We start from the raw sequence: 21,442 nt of genomic DNA, 5'->3' as shown, positions 1-21,442 counted from the left end.
GTGAAATATGGAGCGGGCCGCAGATGGGGGGGGGGGTGGCAGAGTTTTGCTGATTCAGCGTTTGTTGGCGCTTTTCCTCTGAATTGCACTCTTTAGCGAAGCTCCACTGGGAAGAGGGACACAGCTTTGTTTAGTGTGTAGGGAAGTGTACAGTGTATGTTGGCCTCGCATCAGTACGTCCGTGGGTAACTCAATAAGAAGCAAGCTAAAAGTTTCAGTTCCTCACCACAGTTGCTGTTATATCAAAGTTGACTTTTCCTTACAATGTGTATCATGAATTTCTGTCGCTATCTAGGGTTAAAGTTTAAAGCCCTGCTAACCCAGAAGAAAGCCTACTGCAATAGTTATTTCAGAATTCAGGAACACGTGTCATGTACACGATTTGATCCAGTTCTACTTCATGCTTGGGTTGAGACGTGGTGAGATTTATCGGTTATCGGTCACAGGATGCAGACCAAACCTGTTGACAAAAACGCGGGTCCTCCCCTTCATTTTAATGAGGGTGATGCGCTTAGGCTGTGGCAGAAATAACACAAGGGAAATGGCTGAAACAGACTAAACCTTTGAGGAAACACAGCCTCAGTGTCACGTGGCAGTGGGTCAATCACACAAGCTGGCCTGTATGATCGAAACCACACCGGAGTGTAATGTCAGCTTGGCTTTGTTCACCAGTTTCAACACTCTTTTTTCCATCTGTGGATGTGGGGGATCACTGCAGGACTGGCATGATTGTACCTACTCTGGCAGATCACAGTCTCAGTGGGGGGGGGCGCGCTATTTAGCCCGGCTAAATGCAACAGGGGGAAAACAATGGATGGTTCTTCAGTTTCAGTTTGGTCTTGTGCCCCGCTTTAAAACCCCCTGACCACACAGCTTTTTACGACTCGCACCTAGCCAGCCCGTTAATGAGCACCAACACGAACCCATCCCGACCCACGGAACAACTTTATGGCTTATATTAGCACTATCATCTGGACTGAAATAGGACAAAGGTGCTGATCCGGCTGCTAGGGGTGGAGGAGTCCGGTACAGAGCGCTCTCTCGCCTCTATTTGCAACCTCTTCCTACCCCTTTCTTCTGGGAGGATCTGGCCAGATATCACTTTGCTGTTAGTTGGAGGGGAGAAAGTGTGGTCTGAATGGTGTGCCAAATGACTGAGACCAATATGCCGCCAGTCAGTGTGGTGGAGAACAAGGGGTCCAAAAAGCTAACTTGGTACCTCCAACCCAAGTATTATTCCACCGAGAGCTTCTGCGGCCCGGTGCGATGAAAAACACTTTGAGGAGAAAAGCGATGAGCTAAAAGTCCAGCTAGCCGGGACTAGCTCTGACTGCTGACTGCAGGACAGCTCTCACAATGAAAACGCTAAAGCTACATCACAACTGCCTGTCACTTCAGCAGTCCTGCGAGATGAAGTAAAATGTGCTCCTCGCCTGGAGCCTTGCAGCTACATTAAAAGCCACCCCATGCTTCCCCTGTGCAGATGTGAATTCAAATGCAACTGTCTAATAAATAGGAGCGGCTTCTGTCAGCTGCATGGAATTCCAAACAGCAACAGTTGAGTACATGCGTGCACCGTCTTCTGTGAATGACCTGTGTGTGTAGGCAGGCTGAACCTGGAGCTCACCTTTCTTTAAATACGCGTTCAGTGATGAGGTCAGGTCCCACTGCTGTTTCCGTTCGAGACAGTTGAAACTGTGTGAATGGACTTCCAGTGTTGTAAATGGGACTCCCTCAGCATCAGTTTCATTCATTGTTAAAAGGAATAAGGCACAAAGTTACTCAATGTCTTGTGTCCCATGTGGCGTGACCCAGATAGAGACTTTCACCCTTTATAGCACATGTGGGCGTGTGCGCCCACGCATTCACGTACGCACATATGCCGGCTCACCTCTGGAGGCTTGCCATTAAGGCATTGTACTTTATATTTTATTCAAACACTGGAGTACAGCTGTGGGGTTTGTGCCAACTTGGATCTGTCTCTGTAAGTGAAAGGCCCACACACACACACACACACACACACTTCAGATTTATGTTGTTAAGTTTGTTGTGTTTAAATACACTATATTCTCATCATGTTTTCATCAAGCTTGCCACAAAGGCAATTTTGTGTGCGTCTCTCTCTGACTGCTTCACAGTTGCATGCGGTTACATTGTCCAAAAGGTGATGAGTTGACAAAATAGTGACAGACATCATAGTGATGTCTGTCCTCTAAGGTCGCACAGAGGGTTTTGGTGCAGTCCTCTAATAGGCTCCCTTGATGCGTATGTGTGTGTGTGTGTGTGTGTGTGTGTGTGTGTCTCTGTGTGTGAGTGAACTCATTAGCTCACGTCCTCGTCGTCCCGAACACACTGAGTCTGCAGAAAGACTTTATGACTTTGTCTGCTTTCATCTGAGCACGTACGTCATAAGTCACACACACAAACGCACTCACACACACCCGCAAGCTGTCAACTAATCACACCCGTCACAAACACGTACAGCGCAGTCACACAGGTCAGTTATGTAATCGGACCAGAATAAACCAAACTGAACTAAGCTTCGCAGGTGAAAAAGCAAATAAAATGATCCAATATCTCTTATGCAAATACTCATCTCGTTAAAATGTTTATGGCTTCTGCTTATGTCTTACACACCAGATTACAGTTTAGTTTTTAAAAAATGTGCACCAATTAAAGCACCTATACATCGTTATTATTATAATCAATCAAATCGATCAAAGTTATTGTGCGGAGGTTTGGGGCGACACATACAAACGTTCACCGCAATCACTATACTACAGAAAAGAGCCATAACGTTAGTTCATAATGCGGGAACTCATTATTCTTGAAGTCAGAAACATTCAAATTCACTGATCTTGTAGAATTTCAAACAGCACAAATACTGCGCAGGGCAAAAAACAGTTTACTAGCAGGAAATATTCAAAACCTATTCTTCAATAGAGAGAAGGGGGGGGGCTGTGATTTCAAACTAAATCTAAAAGTTCTGACTGTACGCACAACACTCACAAGTTTTTTCTCTAACAGTTCTTGGTGTAGAAGTTGAAGTAATGTCCAAACACAAACCGGCTTACATTTTTTTTTTTTAAGAAAAACATGATTTTCACAAGGTACACGGATGCAGAAGGGCTTAAAAATTCACCAGGCGATTATGGTGGTTGGATTCGTTGTTCATTTATTTGGGGGTTAGGGTTTATTTATTTATTTGTGTTTACAGAAAGCAAAGTGGGTATTAATGCATATATATGTGTAGATATGTAGATAGGTATGGTGAGGGGTAAGTGGATGGTGGTGAATACATACTTAAATTATTATAACATATATAAATAATTATGGGAATAGTACATGTTTATAGAAGACAAAATAAATCAATATATAAGATATAATACATACGATAATGGTTGATACATTTAATTATACTTTGCAGGACATACTTGGTTATGCATTATATTTATGTATGTTTGTATATACGTATATATATTACCTATTTATTTATTTATGCACTCATAAGAATTGATTAAATAAGGAAGCCTAATCTGAATTACGAGACTGTATATGTGCATATGTATGAATAAGCAATCTTCTGCTTACTTATTACTTAAACATATTGATTAGAGCAGCTTCAAATCAGCAACTGAGCATGTAAGAAGCGGGTTGGGCTGGTGGAGGAGACTGTGGCAGCCGGCGATGTTGACACGATTACATCAGCAGAGTAACAGTGAGAGGTGTGAGGTCATAATGGCTGCTCTGCGTACCTGAATGAACACGACTGAGCGTTAGTAAACAGCTGGTAGCCAGGCAGCCCGTGAACGAGCCGCTGATGGAAGAGCGCGAATGGAGCTGGATAAACTCGTGGCTGAATGTCGATGTACTGTTTTATGTAAGGGACTATTTTTTTGTTTGTTTCCCACATAAAAACTGTCGACACTGTGTTCTGTGGCCTACCCTGGGCAACAGGTACATTGTTTTTTAAAAAGGAAAGTCGCTTTTGAGATTTTTCCCCATGTAGCTTTCAATGCCGTGGGTATATTTTGTCCGTACTGAACAGTTCCGTTCACCAAACATCTTTATTCAACATAAGCCGGTACATTAAACGTTAAATGTCTATGCACTAGACCTCTAATCTGCCATCGACCACCCTGTTGCATTCCTCACGGTGAAAGAGAGCAGTTATTGTAGGGTGTCGAACAACAAGAAAAGAGCCAGTGTTGTTGATTACAGTGTGACTCAGCAATGGAAACACTATAATTTTCAAAATGAAGCAATTAGGGAAAAGAGGAAAGGTGCATGTGTGTGTCTGTGCGCGTTTATGTATGCGCGTATGTGTGCGAGTGGGTGCGAGTGTGTGTTTGGACGGCTCTCGCTCCAGGTTTCTGTCAAGAGGGAGTGAGTGCCGAGCGTTATTTTTTATTTTTTTTCCAAGTGCACTTAAAAAGCAGCAGGGCATCAAAGGCTCCACCAAGAAGTGTTTTCTCAGACTGAATGATAAGAAGCTGACTCGCTGCATAAAAATGTGTTTAATTGGCATGGCTGGAGATGCCGGATATACAGAGTCACCGTGTTAAAGCGTTAGGCTGATTATACGCTCCATTTTTCCTTTGACAATATAATCCCAACTCAAGGTGGACTAGCTTTCAACCGTTGTGCACAGACGTTGGCTCAGCAGCAGTCATCTATAGTACTGTGTCTGGCCTTAAGTTAAGCAATTAAGTTCATTTTTTACATTGAAGCAGTAGATTGACAAACAACCCCAAATCATGCCATTGTAAGTGTATTATTCCGACTGTGTTCCAAGCTTCTACATCCATTAAAGTGTTTTTTTTGTGGAAAGGATGCTGCAAAGAAGTTGTGTTGTATTTTTTTGAGCTTTTCTAACTCTGCATGGACAGCAACTACTGGTAAGTTGTGCGCCAACTTTTTTGGCAAGGTGTTTTTTGTTTTATAATTGGAAAAATTAGTTCTAGACTTGGAAAGTTCATGTGAATGCCCCTTCAAATGAAAAACATGACACGGAAATTCACCGAAAATTTCCGTTATCAGGTAGTTTTTGTTGCCTTAACTTAAGTAGTAATGCTATTTATACAAACGTCTATTCCTTTTAGCCTAAGGCTAAGGCTAACCTAAGACTTTTAGCCTAAGGCTAAGGCTAACCTAAGACTTTTAGCCTAAGTACAAGAGTAAATTCAAAAGAAAAGCTAAATATAATGTAAACACTGATATGAAGGCCAAGTGGTTTCCATCACAGATGACTTCTTACTCTGTAGCCTTTTCTTAGCACCTCTTCTCTTTATCGCTTTCTGCCACTTCTTTACGCCTCCTTTGTTCTGTCGCTCCCTCACACACACTTGAGCCGACTTCTTTCCTTGTCTGTGCTAACCTTTTGCTTGATGACAGCCCTGGCATGACATAATGGCCATATCTGTCTCACTGTATGTGTGTGTGTGTGTGTGTGTGTCCAAGTCTGAGGCTGCGTTGGGGGAGTCCAGGCAGTGTCAGGACTGAGTTTTCACAGGGCCAATGGGCTGGTCGTTACAGGTGTGTGTTTGTGTGAGTGTTTTGGCCATGGATTTTGAGTTTATCCTGAGGGTAGCAGAAAGGAGAATAAAGGCTGCTTTGGGAAAAGCTGATGCAGGTAAGGTACTCTTTACACAGATGTGTTAATTAGAGCTGCAAATTATGATTATTTTCTCTATAGAGGAATCAGATTATTTCACGTTTAATCGATTAATCGTTTAGTCTCTAAAGTGTCCTAAAATTATGAAAATTGCTTGTAGCAATTGTCCAACCAACAGTCCAAGACCCAAAGATTTTCATTTACTATCACAAAGAAGCAGCAAACTCTCTATATATAAGTAGGTGGAACCTGCAAATATTTGACGTTATTGCTTGAAAAACTGAAAATAGTTGGCATTTGATTTTTTTTTTTCATTTCTATCAAACAATTGATTAATCCCTAGAAAAAGGAAAAAGAGAATAGAGACAGCAAAATGACAAAATGACAGAAACTATATGTAAACATCCTCCAACAATGTCTATCATGCAGTATTTGGAATCTACATTGTGATGTACTGTAGCAGCCTTGACTAATTGTCATGCTTTGTTTGTGGTTTTGTCATGATTTGAACTATAAAATACATTTCATATCGTCTGCAACTTTTCAAGCTTGCAAAAGTCGGCGTAAAAATCATTTTTGGATGATTGCTGACGGGAAATTGGATTTCTTTTTTTCTTTTGCCGAAAATGACTCTTTTGAGCCTCAATTATGTGCTCGGTTAAAATCATTTCAAGGCTGTGCCAGGGTGACGCGGAGGCAAAACACCAGCTCCTTCTCCATCCTTAGTTAACTTGAAATGAGGCTGAAGTGGGTCCAAAAAACCGCTGGCCCGTTATCACTTTTTGCTAAGTAACACATCATAACTTATATAGCTGTAAATGACTGTGTTTGTGTGCGTATATGTATGTGGTGGACCGATTAGGTCATGAAGTACGCCACTAAAGCTTCTTATCTGTTACAAAGCAAAGGCGCTCTCTTGTGGCATTCGCTTCTCTGAACTAAACCGTCTTTTCATATTTACTAGAATGTCAGAAGATACAGTAGTTAAGGTGTGTAAACATTTTCAATCCACCGACTCCTTCAAATCCTCTACTCTGAACTGTTACACTTGTTGAGTATTGTGATTGTGAGGTAGTCATAACACACACACACACACACACACACACACACAAAACCAAAGCTGTGATGGTGAATTAAACATGAGGTGGCAAACACCCCCGTGAATGCAGATATCATCCCACACTGGTCAGTGTAGGTGATAATTCACTGGGCAACGCAAGCTCTTTTAATCAGCAGGATGTGTAGGAGCAAGCTGACCGATTCACAAAACCAATTCAAGAAAAGATTTAAACTTGAAATTACACTGGGGGACCTTCTTTTGGTACATTTTCGGTGCTGTTATGTTAAGATAACTGTCCACCAGTTTAACTTTTCCAAATGGCACTAGTAATTGCTTTTATTCAAGCTGACCTGGAGCAATCGGAAGGTTGAAAAGGAGAATATGAAAGTCTTCACCTCTGTTAAAATGCCTTTCATGTTGCGTTTTGATAGCTAACAAACTCTCTGGTGAACCGCTTCTTGTGAAACGAGGAGGACGGGAGCAGTTTCGTGCCTTTACTTTTTTTTTTCCCTTCCAATTTTAAATGAATTGTAATGCATGTTAACACTCATCTCAAATCCATTAGCCTGTTCTCTCCAAGGCCCTCGATAATGGACCGAGTTGTAAAATGGTATTAGTGTTTTTAACACCCAGCTCGTGTGTGGCGTATTCATGTCCGTATCCCCTCTTAAATCGCCCTTTTACCTGCTCCAAGTGCTCCTCTTAGATCTGCACTATGGCACAGTTTGGATTAGATGCAGTATTTCAGCCGACTCACGGGCTGAATGGGGATCCGCGAACGCACAGTGCTGCGGTTCACAATGTCACCGAGAGGGATTTCTGCACACACACACACACACGCACTCACACACGCATGTTTAAATACTGTATAGAGGCTTCCTTTAATCCAGCAATGTGGGGGAAAACAGATTAGTCAGAGGTCTCTGCGGCGTTACTGTCAGCCTCAAAAGTGTGTTTTGCTCCCTCTTTATACCCTGTCTGTTGTCATGTCACTATTATGTACCTAAAAAGGACAGTTATGCTGCATCATCTCAGTTTTAGAGTCAACAAAGCTAGTTTTTAAAAAAAAAAAAAAATCATTTTGTTGGTTATTGAATGCGTTTGTCTGCCGAAGCGTTTCAGCCAGAAATCCCATACGACCGCAAACAACGCAGAAGATCCTCCTCCAAAACTCTACCACCTGCTCAGTTGTCTTCCTCCTGCGCACGGCTGTGGGCGGCACTGAGACGCTCTCCTTTTGTCGAGCACGAAACGCTTAAACAAAGTTTTATCTCTTGTCACGTTCCTACCTACGCTCCGTCTTCCCATTATTCAAAACTAATTTTGTGTCTTGCTCAGTCGGGCGCACACACAGGAGCGCGTGAAAGCGCCCGGCAAGGAGCGGTAACGCTAATCTGTCATCAGAGCTAATCTGCTTCTTTGGGAAAACACGGAGCAGACAGACGACATGTTGTCAGTGTTTGTCATGCTGCAACTGGCAAAACAAAAGATTCTAAAGTTATTTTTGAAATGTGTAAATCTTTAAAAGCAACTTTTATGTTTGCCAAAGCCTTCTGATGCACCACAATCAAACAAACAATGTCCCAGCCAGGACGTGGCTTACTTATTACAGAGAGGCCAGCAGGCTAACAGTGATGTAAAAAATGCCAAGGCATGAGAGTATAACCACCGTCATTACTCATTTAATGGTTCAGGTCATGAAAAGTGCTGCTGACAGGGGAGCAGTGGACTGGGAATTGTGGTTTGGCTGAGATTGGAAGAGTGCAGCTACTGGGAAACCGCTTCATTCTGCTGTGGCTGTGAGTGCAACCACGCAGAAGGAGAGTGAATTAGCATTGACCAATGTCTTAGATTTCTCTGACAGTGGTCAAGCACGCGCTGCTTGCAGTACTCGCCTTCTATAGCACTACACTGCAATGAAGTGCTTGCACTTAAAGGGTAACTCCGTGAATTTTCCGCCTTAAGTTGTGGTTACAGATCTTCTACTGCAGGTGTGAAAAATGCATGAAATGTGACAAATTGCCTCCAGCGTCGTCACTCAGTGGCTAAGTTGCATTACATATTTGATGATCTGAGTATGACGATCAAAAATCCTCGCTTTACGTTATGTGCTTTTTGTTTATTATTCTACTAAATGCAGGAATTGACTCGCAGTGTCTTCACAAATTAACATCAGTAAAAATAGGTGCAAAGCAGGTGTGTTTTTGGACTTTGCTGCTTCCCGGAGATCCAGTGTCGCCTGCATGTTAAAAGTTATGCTACGTTATGTCACATTAGACTAACTTATTCTGGTTGTAATGATGCTGTAAGGTGAACGTGGTAGATCAAAAGTTAAAATAAAAAAGACATTGATCACCGATGCATTTCCTTATGCTAGAATCTGGTGAATGCAGCTCCCGAACAACACGGGCTCGTCCCATATTTTCCGGTTTGATTTCAAGATATCCGGCGTCCTGGGTGTCCTTGCAAACAAACACGAGCGACTAATTAAAGCGGTGATCTCCATGCGGTGACTGAATCCAGGCGAAAGCTTGCAGTCTCGCTGAAGTAAGCCATCAAATCCAGCCATGATGCGCAGGTTAAGCAGAGCCGTGTTTGGATGACTGAGAGGGGATGAAGCGGTTTCACGGCGGTCCGTTTCGCTGGCTGCACTGCAAGATCTATTTACAGAGAGACCGAGGGGGCATGAAATAACACGTGCTTTTATTACACCGAGTGATCCATCTGCGTTTCCGTTTGATTGCTTAAATTCCTAGTGCTTGTCTTTTGTGCTCAACACTCAAAACTTAGGATCTAATGTGATAAAAGTTTTGCGTAACAAATGGTTGTGTCCTATTATACAATAAAGCTGACTGTTGCGCTGTATTTTCCCCTTATGTAAAACATTTTCAAGCACTCTGTCACCTCCTCCGAGCTTTGACTTTCAGCACTCCCTCAAATCAAACTCTTGCACGGAGGATTCCTCCACTCCAGTCTCTGTAGTTATCTCTCTCTCTCTCTCTCTCTCTCTGTACCCCATCCTCCCATCTTCCTCTCTACTTCTGACTTTTTTTTTTGGGTGGGTGGGTGGGTGGGGGGGTGAGATCTGGAGCGATTATGTAACCACTCTGACGCAAGTCTTCCATTTGCAGCCGTTATCGTTCTGTGTGGAAAATTGTCACTGATGACTTAAGCCTCCGACTAGGCCTATACCTGCTCTGGCAGCTGCCGGTGACCTCTGAGCTCTCCAGATAAATCCCAAAATGAAGGGAGACGACTGCATTAGCATTCTGTCAAACCACCGCTGTAAGAAGCATTCCTATATTTAGATTGCATTTACAAAACATATACTAAATACATTTCTTTCCTCAGGCCCAACTCTTGCTTTTTCTTTCTTTTATCTTAATCATAAACAATGCGATTTTATTTAATGTATGACTTTATTTTTGTCGTAAAAGTCCATTAACTGCCAGGCATAATAGATGAGGGAAAGTTAGAGCAGACTATTTGTTTTCCTACACAGCCTCCGCAGTCTTTGCTTTATCTTTTTTTTTTTTTTTTTTTTTACAGTTGGTCACTCTGGGGAAAAAGGCATGACTAACATGAATTGACTTTCACTGTTATGACTTCACACTTCAAAGTACCAACAACACCAGAGATATTAGAACGGCACTTCCTGGGGATATCCCCTTAGAATGTCCCTGAAGATAAAAACAGGGAGCTTTTAAAGGACAGATCAATAGTTATATGCGAGGTGTTTAGTGGACCACGGTCCATGAAACCCCTTTATTACTGAGGCCACGCTGTTGGGAAGAGAAGTACTCAACCTTGGGGGCGTGCAGACACGGGTATTCGCGATGTTATTCACTGATATTGGTTGATATGCTCTTGATAATGAACACAGTTAAAATACACGGTAAAATGTCCGTGTACTGTAATTGACTACATGAATCATCTATTTTTTATTGACACTGTGAGTTGTACGACACAAAACCAGTGTAATGGCATATTTAAAGATTGTGTTTTCAGGATTTAAGCAGATCTGTTGACAGAAATGGAACGCGATATTTATAGTCATAGTTTTCGATAGTGTATCATCACCCTAAACTAGTGGTGGCTTGACAGATTTTTTTTTTAATGCTTCGAGATTCAACATCACACCTGTGTAAATTGAAATGTTGGAACAAGATCCAAAGTAAATTCGAGCGTCAAACTTCCTGAAAAAAAAAGAGAAAAAAAGCTTTAAATCGGTCATATCTGTCTGACGATATCTAAACAGCTTGATCTTGGGACCGGTAACTGCTAGGACGTGTCCTGACTTGTTCAAATCAATAATGTGCTCTTTCAGATCAATGCTTAGACTTTCCCATTGTGGTGTTTGTGGCTGAGTCTGATGGCTGTTATCAAACACGCCCTATTTAAAATGGACCCAGAAAAGTCACCAGCTGCTATCAGAATCACTCAGAACAAGTTAAGAGGCCTGGCTACGAACATTTGATTCACACAACTTTCTATAATCATATCTATAATCCAGCAGATTTGACTCATCGCAGATTTATTACTGAACCAAACTTCATAAAAACATTTTTTGTGACCAAGTAGTTTGTGTTGCTTCCATTCCATCCCAAAATGAGAGTTGTAGAAGTCCTTGGAACTGAAGACTGCCACGATAAACATGTTCATTACAAGTGGATGTGAACAGTTGACGGCGACTGTAGGTGTTGGACACACCTTTGCATTCGTCTGCTAATTTACAACATCTGAGCTTTTTGATTTAAGCCCAGACATTATCTAACAGACCTTTTCCACGGCAGCCGTATTGAAATGAAATAGGAGGTATACACAAGTTTAATTAACAAGTAATGAAGGTTCTGTTCAACTTAGTGTCGCGGAGACTTTCCAGTGGGCTGACATGCACTAGCAGTACGTTGACTCTGTTAGACCTGAATGAAACAGAATCTTAAGTGATATCATTGGTGACACCTGCGTTTACCCTACTGTTTTATGTTAAAATGGCTTCTGTGAAACAGGTCAGTTAAGTAGAACGATCCCAAAACTTAAATCCTGTAGACAGGCTCACAAATTAAAAAGGGTGTCCCATTCAGTTTATTTAGAGGAATAAGAAACGTGAGACGTAGTTCAGTGTGACTCTCAACAACAACCTGTGTGTGTTGGTGTCACAGGGTTAGAGTTAGGGTCATTATCAGTTGACTTTTCCTCTGTCTTCTTTCATAGTATCTCAACAGTCACATAAATAATTTTGTATTTTAACGACACGTAAATATCCTATCTAATGTTATGTAAAGTTCAATGTAAAGAACTGTTGAACTGATTTAATCAAACTAAGTTATCGACTCAACATGAAAGAAAACTTTTTTATAAAAGTAGATGGAAACCTTACATCTTATGAAAACACTTGGTCACCTTTTTAGGAAAATATTTTTTTAAAAATGTACATTCACACTCGTGAAGCTACACACATTAACATCCGGAAGCTGCCCGGTGCAACTGCTGTTCTACCACTTTTACACCGAGATTAGCACACAGGTTATTTCCAAACTCAATATTCGGAATTAAGCTGATCAAACCGCACGGAAGCCCCTGACAGCGCTTACTTTTTTAAATATCTGTAACTTCATGCTTCAGTGTTCAAGCGCTGCATGACAGAGACGGATGGAAAGATATTAACAAGCCAGCGGCCTTAACTTCAACACACGTCGTAGCATGGAGCATGAAAAGGAGAGTAAATGAGCTTGTTCGCCCAGCAGGGTGTCGAGTTCACATCAAATACCCGTGACTACTGCAGGGTTAATTGTCCTGGGAGCAAATCCTGATAATATTCACATTGTACACAAAAAGCGAGATGTTAGCAGGTTTAAGTGAGTTTCAGTGGATAAGTCCTAGAATGCCCTACACTGAGATCATCTGGCAGGCTGTCAGCTTAGTGTGACGTGGCTGAGGTGCATTAAACTCCTCCTTGCGTACGAGATTATGAAGTTTCTCCAAGAGGAAATAACACATCCTTTCTCTTTCGAAAGTGGATTTCAAAAGCAACGAGAGTGGCAGTTAGTAGAGCTTATACCTCCGTCAAGGCCCAACAGTCGCCTTTAAAATTGAAATTAACGGAAAGTCCTGGGTCCGGGAAAACTAGAGGAGGATCCACATGCAGACACACGGCGGAGAACAAAGACTATATATACAGAGACACTCACCAGGGGATCAGACACAGGTGAGGTGAGCGAGGAGGGGAGAGGACAGGTGAGGTAACGAACGGAAATAAACGAGAGGGGAAAAACACACAGGAGAACTAAAAAGGAAGAAGTGACACAAAAGGGTGTAATGTCAAAAAATAACACAGAAAGCACAAGAAGACACCGAATCATGACGTCTGCCCCTTTATCCAGACCTGTACCAAACGTTAATGGGGTCTGTTCTGGGCTGAGCCCCATCCTCCATCCAAGTTTGGTGGAAATCTGTTCAGTAGTTTTTGTGGTATTTTGCTGACAAACCAACCAACCAACCAGCAAACAAACAAACAAATAGCCATGGGTGAACACATAACCTTGAGGTGGCGTAGATGCTGCCATGGCATCAGCTGTATGAGAGCTGAGGAGCGTACTTGATTGGAGGAAGAGCAAACAACTAACTCAACTTAATATGATTGGCTGAAGTTAGACAGTGATAGACGGATTGCAATCACCTGTTAAGCTCATTTTGAAAGTGCTTGTCCAATCCCAAAGGTCGACTCTTCAGATGCTGGTCAGGTTACACTTGATCCGGTATGACCAGCGAAGTCTAACGATGGCTGACGAGCTAACAAAACTTTGGACAGACGTTGCTGTTTAACTGATGCTACTGTGTCAGGCTGATGACTTCAAAACTCTGACTTTGAAGCAAAAGATCTCAATTTAAACTACTAATGAAGCCTCGAGCATTATCTACCACCACTTCTGTTCGGAAAACAGCCGATAACAGGCAGTAAACAAAGTCTCCTTTATTTCTTCGTCCGCGATGATGCACGTGACTTTGTCTGCGGTTGCTAGGTTACAAAAGGATAGCTCGTCTCGCTGTCATACCCAATTAACCCCATTATCCCTTATCAGGAAATAATATTTGCTTACATTAACCATTCTGACTGACAAATGAAGTTAACAGGATCAAAAACCCCTCCCATGTATTACCGCGTCCATCCTTGCGATACGCATATACTTGTGAATTCACTAACATACCCCCGATGTAAAGCCGTTGACGGTGAAAGAAATTTTGGGATGAGAGAGGAATAGGTGTGACAGAGAGAAAGAGGAGTGCGAGAGGAGGGGGATTCAAGACGCTGGAGACGCTAGACAGAGATGGAGGAAAAAGAGAGGGGGGTGTGAATGAATAATTTAGTCGCTCCATTCCCTCTCTACTCCTCCCCGCTGAGTTGGTGATGTTACAAAGATAGATGAGGGGAAGAAGGGGAGAGGAGAAGAACGGAGATTAGACAGGATGAGAGGGGGAAAAGATGAGAGGAGACAAAAATAGAGAGAGGTGAAACTGAGAACAAGGAGGGAAGAAGGGGCAAGTAAAGTGGATGAACTAAAAGAGAAGGGGGCACGAGGACGTGAAAAAAGGAGGGAGAGAGACAAGGAGATGAGGAGAGGAGACGCGAGGAGATGCAACACATGAAGGAGGGACAAGGGGAAGTGGATGAAAGGAAAGGAGAGGGCAAAAGACAAGGAAAGGAGTTAAAAGAAAAGGGGAGGAGGGAAGGGAGGGTGAAACATACCGCAGAGCAGACGAGAGAGGGAGGGCCGAAGGAGAGGAAACAAGGACAAGGGGGGAAAGGGAAGGAGAGGGCAAAAGACAAGGAAAGGAGATAAAAGGAGAAGGAGAGGAGAGAAAGGAGGATGAAACATACAAAAGAGTAAACAAGGAAAGGAGGCAAAGGGGAGGAAACAAAGGTTAAGGTGAAAGGAAGGGAGAGAGAGGGGACAAGGATGGAGAGAAAGGAAAGGAGTGGAGAGGAAGGTTGACAGAACATACAAGGAAAGGAGAGAGAATGAGTCAAGGAAAGGGGATGAGAAGGCAGGAGGGAGGAGGAGATGGGATGAAAATGAAGAAAGAGAGGAGAGGAGACAAGGAAAGAGGAATGGAATGGGGAGGGACATGGAACAGAGTAGTTAAGCAAAGAGGATTACAGGAAATGAGGTGAGAGGAGAGGAAACAAGGAGATGAGAGGAGAAGAGAGAATATATGTTGCATGCATTTAAGCAACAGTGTGTGTGTGTGTGTGTGTGTGTGTGATAGAGACAGAGAGATCCATGGGCAGAGCAGGAAGATAAAGTCACTGGGTGGATGTAATTGATGCCAGATGTGCGTCTGTGTGTGTGTTATCCTCTCAGCATTCAGCAGGTGTCCTCTCCCTCCTTTCGGAGACCCACCTGCGTCACTAATCACTCGTTACCTAGGTAACAGTGGACTTCCCCGTGTCTGCGCTTCTGTGAGTGTGTGTGTGTGTGTGTGTGTGGGCGGGTGCCTGAGTGTAAATTATGACTCATCCTGCTCAGTTCAGAGTGGCTATCCTCACACTCCCGTCTGGGGAACACCCACCCACCCACATCTGTTGCCTCCCTGTCTGTCTCTCTTCCCCCTTCCTGTCCTCCCGTCTCTGGTCTCTCTCCATCGTCCCCTCTTTTCCGACTCTTTTCTCTCCCGCTGCGCACACTTAGTGCGGCTGATAATGGCTGTTTGATCGTCTAACGCCGACCTGTTGCTTTCCTCCCCGTCTGCTGTTTGCTCAGAGCAGGTGAGGAACACATTAATTAGGACGAGCAGCCATGAGCACCGTGACTAAACAAAGAAAAGAGCGCCACCTACAGAGATGCTATGGAACTTTTAATAATAAGATGCTCAAATATTAGAAAATATCAGCAGATTTTTTTTATATTCTATTTAAATAAAACAGATTGTTATGAGCAAACGTCACCGCGTTCTTGTCCCCAAGTTTCAAGTTGTTTAAGTTAATGATTCAATTTAATAGTTACTCACTACAGAATTGAGATTAGATGTGTTCTTAATGAATTGATTTAATTATACTTTGTTATCACCATTTCTTCCTGACCCCTGACTTAGATAAAAATCACATGTGGACCTTTGGGTATTAAGTTTGAGAACTTCCTGCTTTATTGGTTTTGTTGAAGGAGTGGGTTCATTCTCGGAGGAAAAACATCGCCAAAGGTTCTTTACTGATATGAATTTTGATCTTTGGGTGTTTATTGTTGAGTCACTGAAGGCTGGTAACTCCCACATTTTTTATTGTTGGTTGAATATTACTTGAACTTCTGTGAGTGACCCGTAACCTGCAGAAAGCAAAAGCGAAAGAGGAAGAAAGCGAAGTGTTCCTTTAACACTCCAGTAACACGCACAGCTGAACATCTCAATCCAAAAACCATGCAATCTGCAGTTGGAATCGGCATTTGGCAAGTTTGGCACGTTTTTTTTAAAAGTATGTCGACTGAGAGAGAACTTTTTTTTTTTTTAATAAATGCCTGCCAACATCCAGTTCCCCATCTGGCTTCAAGCACAGTCCCTCTTTTGTACAGTATAAGCCTATTAACGTTTGGTGAACACACAGAAAAACAAAAGACCAGAACCCAACAGTCACCACCATCCTCCCACAGCCAACATGTTCAGCACTCTCTCAAGGTAGCGGAGCAGATTTAGTCCCGGCACTGAACAAGAACTTCTTTTTTTGTTCCCTCGTTGGCGTGGGCAGCGCTCCATTGTCGGCGAACAAACACTTTAAAATGTCAAAGACGAAAATCTTGGTTCTGGCATATCAGGGCGACAGTTTAAAGTGATGACTTGGGCTAATAAACAATTATTAAAAGACTTTTTCCTAAATGATTAACTGAATAATCATGACAGTAATCATTGGTTTGCAGCCCTGCGGAAATCTCAGGGTGTCGACAAAATAATCAAGACTCCTTCTCTGAAATATTTGTATGTTTTCCATAAGTTTTATGCCAAATATGTAGAGGAGTTGACAAGATAGGCCCTCTGAAATGATCTACAGTTATCAACAGTTAAGTACACAATCCATTGCACAGCCCATAAATCGTAAATCTTTTTATTTTCATTCTCCTGCCGCTTTACCAGTAAAGGTTTATTTACATAGCGCCCTTAAAAAAAAGAGCTAACAAAGATTTTTGACAGACAAAGCGAAGGCAGAACACCCAGGAACACAATGTAAAACGACTAAAGACTAAAACGGAGAATTTGTTTCGAAGAGGTGCTGAAACAAGAAGGCAAAAAATTACAAAATGCAAAATAAATATGAATAAGAGAAATACAAAGTGGGGCAAAAAAGAGCCAAAATCACATAACTGATATAAAAAGAATAAGAGTAGACGGAGTAAACAAATATAAAAAGGCAGGTCTGTAAAAGTGGGTTCTAAGAAGTGATTTATAAGCAGTTCTCCTCAGGCAGGTGGTTCCAAATCTGAGGAGTCACCTTTAGATTTAAGCCTCGACTTAGGAATGGCCCAAAGGGCCTGTGCACTGGCTCATATGGGTCATATCAGCTTTTCTGCTGCGGTCTGCAGCTGCGGGCCGGACCCAGACAAGCTTTAAAAGTGGCCGGTCAATTCTAAACCTTACGGGGAGCCAACAGAAGCAGGTTTTGAAATGATTGGATGCTGTCTGTTAAAGAAATGAAGTTTGAAGAAGCCGAGCTGCTGTCTTCTGGGAAAGTTCTGTACGACTTTTTTCCAGGTCAGAGTGGGACAGCTCTAGTTTCCTTGTGACAAAATAGCCACCTTAAAACCTTGAACCGTAGAATCTGACAAGAAATACAATAAACAACAAAAATTTGAAGAAATACAACAAACTTTTGAATGAACTTTGATCCTCCCCAAGTCTTAAATTCTTTTGTTTAAGTATGAAAATATATCACAAAATCTGTTCTTCTCTCCTGGGCATGGAAGCACCTTGTGGGCCGACAGAAGTTACACACCAATGACGTCTAACGAAGTACAACACGAGTAGGTAAAACAACGTATGTAAACCGAAATGCATCCTGAAGCAGAGGTGTGAAAAAGAAAGCGGGATTTATGTATTATGAGAACGAGGAGGTGGACAAGTTGTGTGTTGTTTCAGTGCCTGTGGAGGGCGCTGCTGCCTCTCTGCAGACAGACATGCAGAAAGGCTTCAAGTACAAGAGAGAAGAATGAGTGTGTGTGTGTGTGTCTTTTCTCATGCCGCTGCATGTGCATGAAAAGCATTTCTTTTTCATTCACGCAGAGTGTTTGTGTTGAAACTGTTGATCTGCACGATTTGTGTGTTTTCCCCTTGAAAACAGAGAGATTTGGGATGGGGCAGAGGGCTTTTTCTTTTCTCTCTCTGAAGGGGTGGATGATGGCATAAGCGGGTGAAAGGAGGACGAGGTGCGCAGGCTTCTTCTTTTGAAGTTTAGGAGCCGCGTCCCGCCTCCCTCCGATGTTATAAAAAGCAGCGGCGGCGATGAATTTTAATGTAAATGTAGCTTTGATTTATTCATGACTCCTCCACTCGGACTGACCTGGATAAAAACAGCATACACACCAACGCACGCATCTCTCTTTTTTTTTCATATTTTTGTTCTTCTATTTCTGCTGTTGGGAAGACAGGCTAAGTAGCTGTGTGTCAGCAGCATCAAGGGCAAAAGGAGTACCTGGCTTCCTGTGAAGGACTCTGGGCTTACCCTCCCTGATGATGATCCAGGGTGACAGACTGCTGCTGTTGCCATGTCTATATGGATCTATGTGATAGTAAAAAAACAAAGCAAAGTATATCAGGATGGAAATGACAACAAACAAAAACAGAATGGCACTGCTCTCAGAGACTAAAATCTTCTGGTCTGCCTTCAGAACTCCATTTAGCATTGTAGCATTTTAACGAGGAGGTTTGTTTTCTTTGACTCTTTGACGCTTTTGTCTCGCTCCCGCGGGGTCCCAACACCGCTGCTGATCATTATGCGCCACACACTGTGAACAACCACTGTGTTATCGATGTCCCGCCGCTATCAGTGCTGTTATCACTGAGCTCCCCATTGTAACGGCTAATACACGCGCTCTGGTGCCACCTAGTGGGCGCGAGGAAAAACAAAACACCTTACATTCCTGTGATGCACTGGAGGAAACTGTGTCTCGGTGCTTCTATGAATAGCGCGCGCGCACACACACACGCACACACACTTACAGAGGCGGATGAAAAGTGTCAGAGAGAGGCCGGTCGCTGTCCATGGTGCTGAAATATTTTGGTTCCGGCCTGTCTTTGACGTCAGGAAGCCCCAAAGCGACATCCGATTATTTTTTAATCGCACATGATTCATCCGCTGCCATGTCCTTTTTTTTTTTTTTTTTTTTTTGGGATCCACACGACGGAAATTGTTTTGTTTTGGCAAAAAGACTGCTAATAAAATACAGTAAATGCAGGGTACGAATATGATCAGTACCAATGCTATATATTCTTTTATATTTATATTTCATTGTGATATAATTACTCTTATTATAAGCCTTTCGATTGCAGCCACGCTTCAGTCTCGATCTGTGATCACCCAGACTAACTCGCATCTAGCTATTACAGCAGTTATAATAGCAGCAATCCACGTTGTGATTGACAGGCTTTATCCCCTTAAGGGAGATGACTGCAATCAGCAAATTGAAGGACAGTCAACCTATCAGAAAGCAAGATATCTCATATGCAAAGATGACATTTGGGATTGTCAGTGGAAATGATGTCTTCCTTTTTTTTTGGGCAGTTAAATGGAATAATTCATGTGGGAGTTAAGCCTTGTTCTCGGTGCAAGAGGAAATGTCAGACAGTGTTTGTAGGAAAAAAGAAAAGCAGGTGTTGAACTGAATTACACATTGTTCCTGAGACTTAGTAGTAAGATTATCTGATCTGTATCTGGAGAGATTTTCTCGCTTCCGGCGGATGCGTTGCGTCCCTGGTATGACGCGGGTCTCAGACTCTACTGCCCATCGTAGATACATCTATAGGAGGAGATAGGACATATAGATTGGAAAAGGCGTCGGGGTTTTCTTTGATATCACTTTCCCCGGAAGAAAAGGAACATTTCATTTCGGCACTCTTTGTGTCCAGCTGGGTCCCAGCCCGAGCTCTTTTATTCCAGAGAGGCGGCTGACCTACATGGTTCACTGGAAAGACACTTTCACGCCGGATTAAGAAATCTGGGCAAAACTCGAATCAGAACTTTTCAGAATAACACTCTTTGGTTTGACTTTGTCCGGCTGCGCGTGCAGTTATAGCCTTAACCATATCCTTTCTAGTGTACTTTATATGTAACCACAACATGAAACATACCGACTCAGTGCTCGCGCTACACCCGATACCGCGTCATGGAAGAAATGTGAGCGGACTGTAGTGTACGTTTACAGCGAGGGCACCTGTTTGAAAGGTACGAGCACGTGCACAGCGGACACAAAGGACATGTGAGGCAGGCAGCCCTCCAGGTTATCAGCCTGTCAATCAGGCCCACCTCTTCTTGCATTTTTAAAGCAATCAGTCAGACGGCCTTTCACACGCTGAATACAGAGCGTAGGAATATGTGGGATGAAGTAACGAGCGGTGTAGGTTTTATTGTCTGCGTTTATATTTCGAAGCGTACGACTGAGATTCTTTGTCTGAAATAAAATGAATACATTCGCCCGGACATAGAATTAACGTCAGTAAATTGCTTTAAAGGGTAACTTTACCTGTTTTACACATTTGAATGGGTAATATTCCAATTCAATTGATCAGATTACTTGCAGCTTTTCCCCCGAAGCCACACTTTTTTCCACACATGCAGTGGTGATCCCCAAGAACCGGAAACACACAGTTACCCTGTAATTATCAGGCTGTTACTTTCAGCTTTTCAGTTACAGTTTCTGTACATTTTCACGCATAGAAGGAAACACTTTTTTTTGTCTTGTATTTGGTTACTCAACCAAATACCAATTTGTAATTTCTTTATTGTCACTTGGATGGGTGACATTCATCGTGCGGTAGAAGAATGTTTTCACATTCATCTGTTGAAATGAAAGTCTTTAAACCTCCAGCAAGTACACTCAGAATGGATTTGTCATTGAAGCAGGAGGAATCTCGCATCTAACTTTTTAAAATGAAAATATTTGCATATTCATAGATTATGTTCTTTTTCAATGAGAGACGATGAGTAGATGTAATTTAAAGATTCTCTTTTATCCAAGCCGCTGAAAGCTCTGTGGTCATCTTAGCTAACTTACTGTCCATTTTCCAGTTAGGAATCCCCTCCCTCCTCTTTCCCCCGTTACCCGGTTGCCCTATATGTAACTGTAACATGCATTCACTGTATATCATATAGTAAAAACTGATAATTCAATGTTGTAGCTGAGCCCTGACACTGTTGGAGGCATGCTACAGGTTATGGTATCATGGAGTAGGTTAATATTCTATTCTATTCTGCTCCATTCTTCTTCTTCTTCTTCAGTCTTACATCATATATTCCATTCTGGAGCCCCACCCGGCACCTGTTGCCGGTTCCAGCTGACCGCCGCCCGGTGACGTCGCCCGCACTCAACACACACACACACACACACACACACACACACACACACACACACACACACACACACACACACACACAGGCCGTAATGAGGACGACAATTTGTTTTTGAGAGCGCGTGTGACTGCTCGCTCGGCGCGTGGCTCCAACTACGGTGCGCTTCCAGAGAGCGCTCGCGCTTACCAACGTCAAATCACCCAGATTAACATACATCGGACTT

The 21,442-nt window shown here is 42.7% G+C and overlaps 1 protein-coding gene across 1 annotated transcript in view; it reads left to right on the top strand.

Moving 5' to 3' along the window:
* LOC115577109 (fibroblast growth factor 14-like) overlaps positions 1-21,442 on the top strand; it is a 69,716-nt gene that overhangs the window by 6,691 nt on the left and 41,583 nt on the right. The gene's annotated exons all lie outside the window — the stretch shown is intronic.

The sequence above is a fragment of the Sparus aurata genome, chromosome 24 (assembly GCF_900880675.1).
Source record: "Sparus aurata chromosome 24, fSpaAur1.1, whole genome shotgun sequence".
Classification (NCBI taxonomy): Eukaryota; Metazoa; Chordata; class Actinopteri; order Spariformes; family Sparidae; genus Sparus; species Sparus aurata.
The sequence above is the reverse complement of the archived record's forward strand: the minus strand, read 5'-3'. Positions and strand labels throughout refer to the sequence as shown.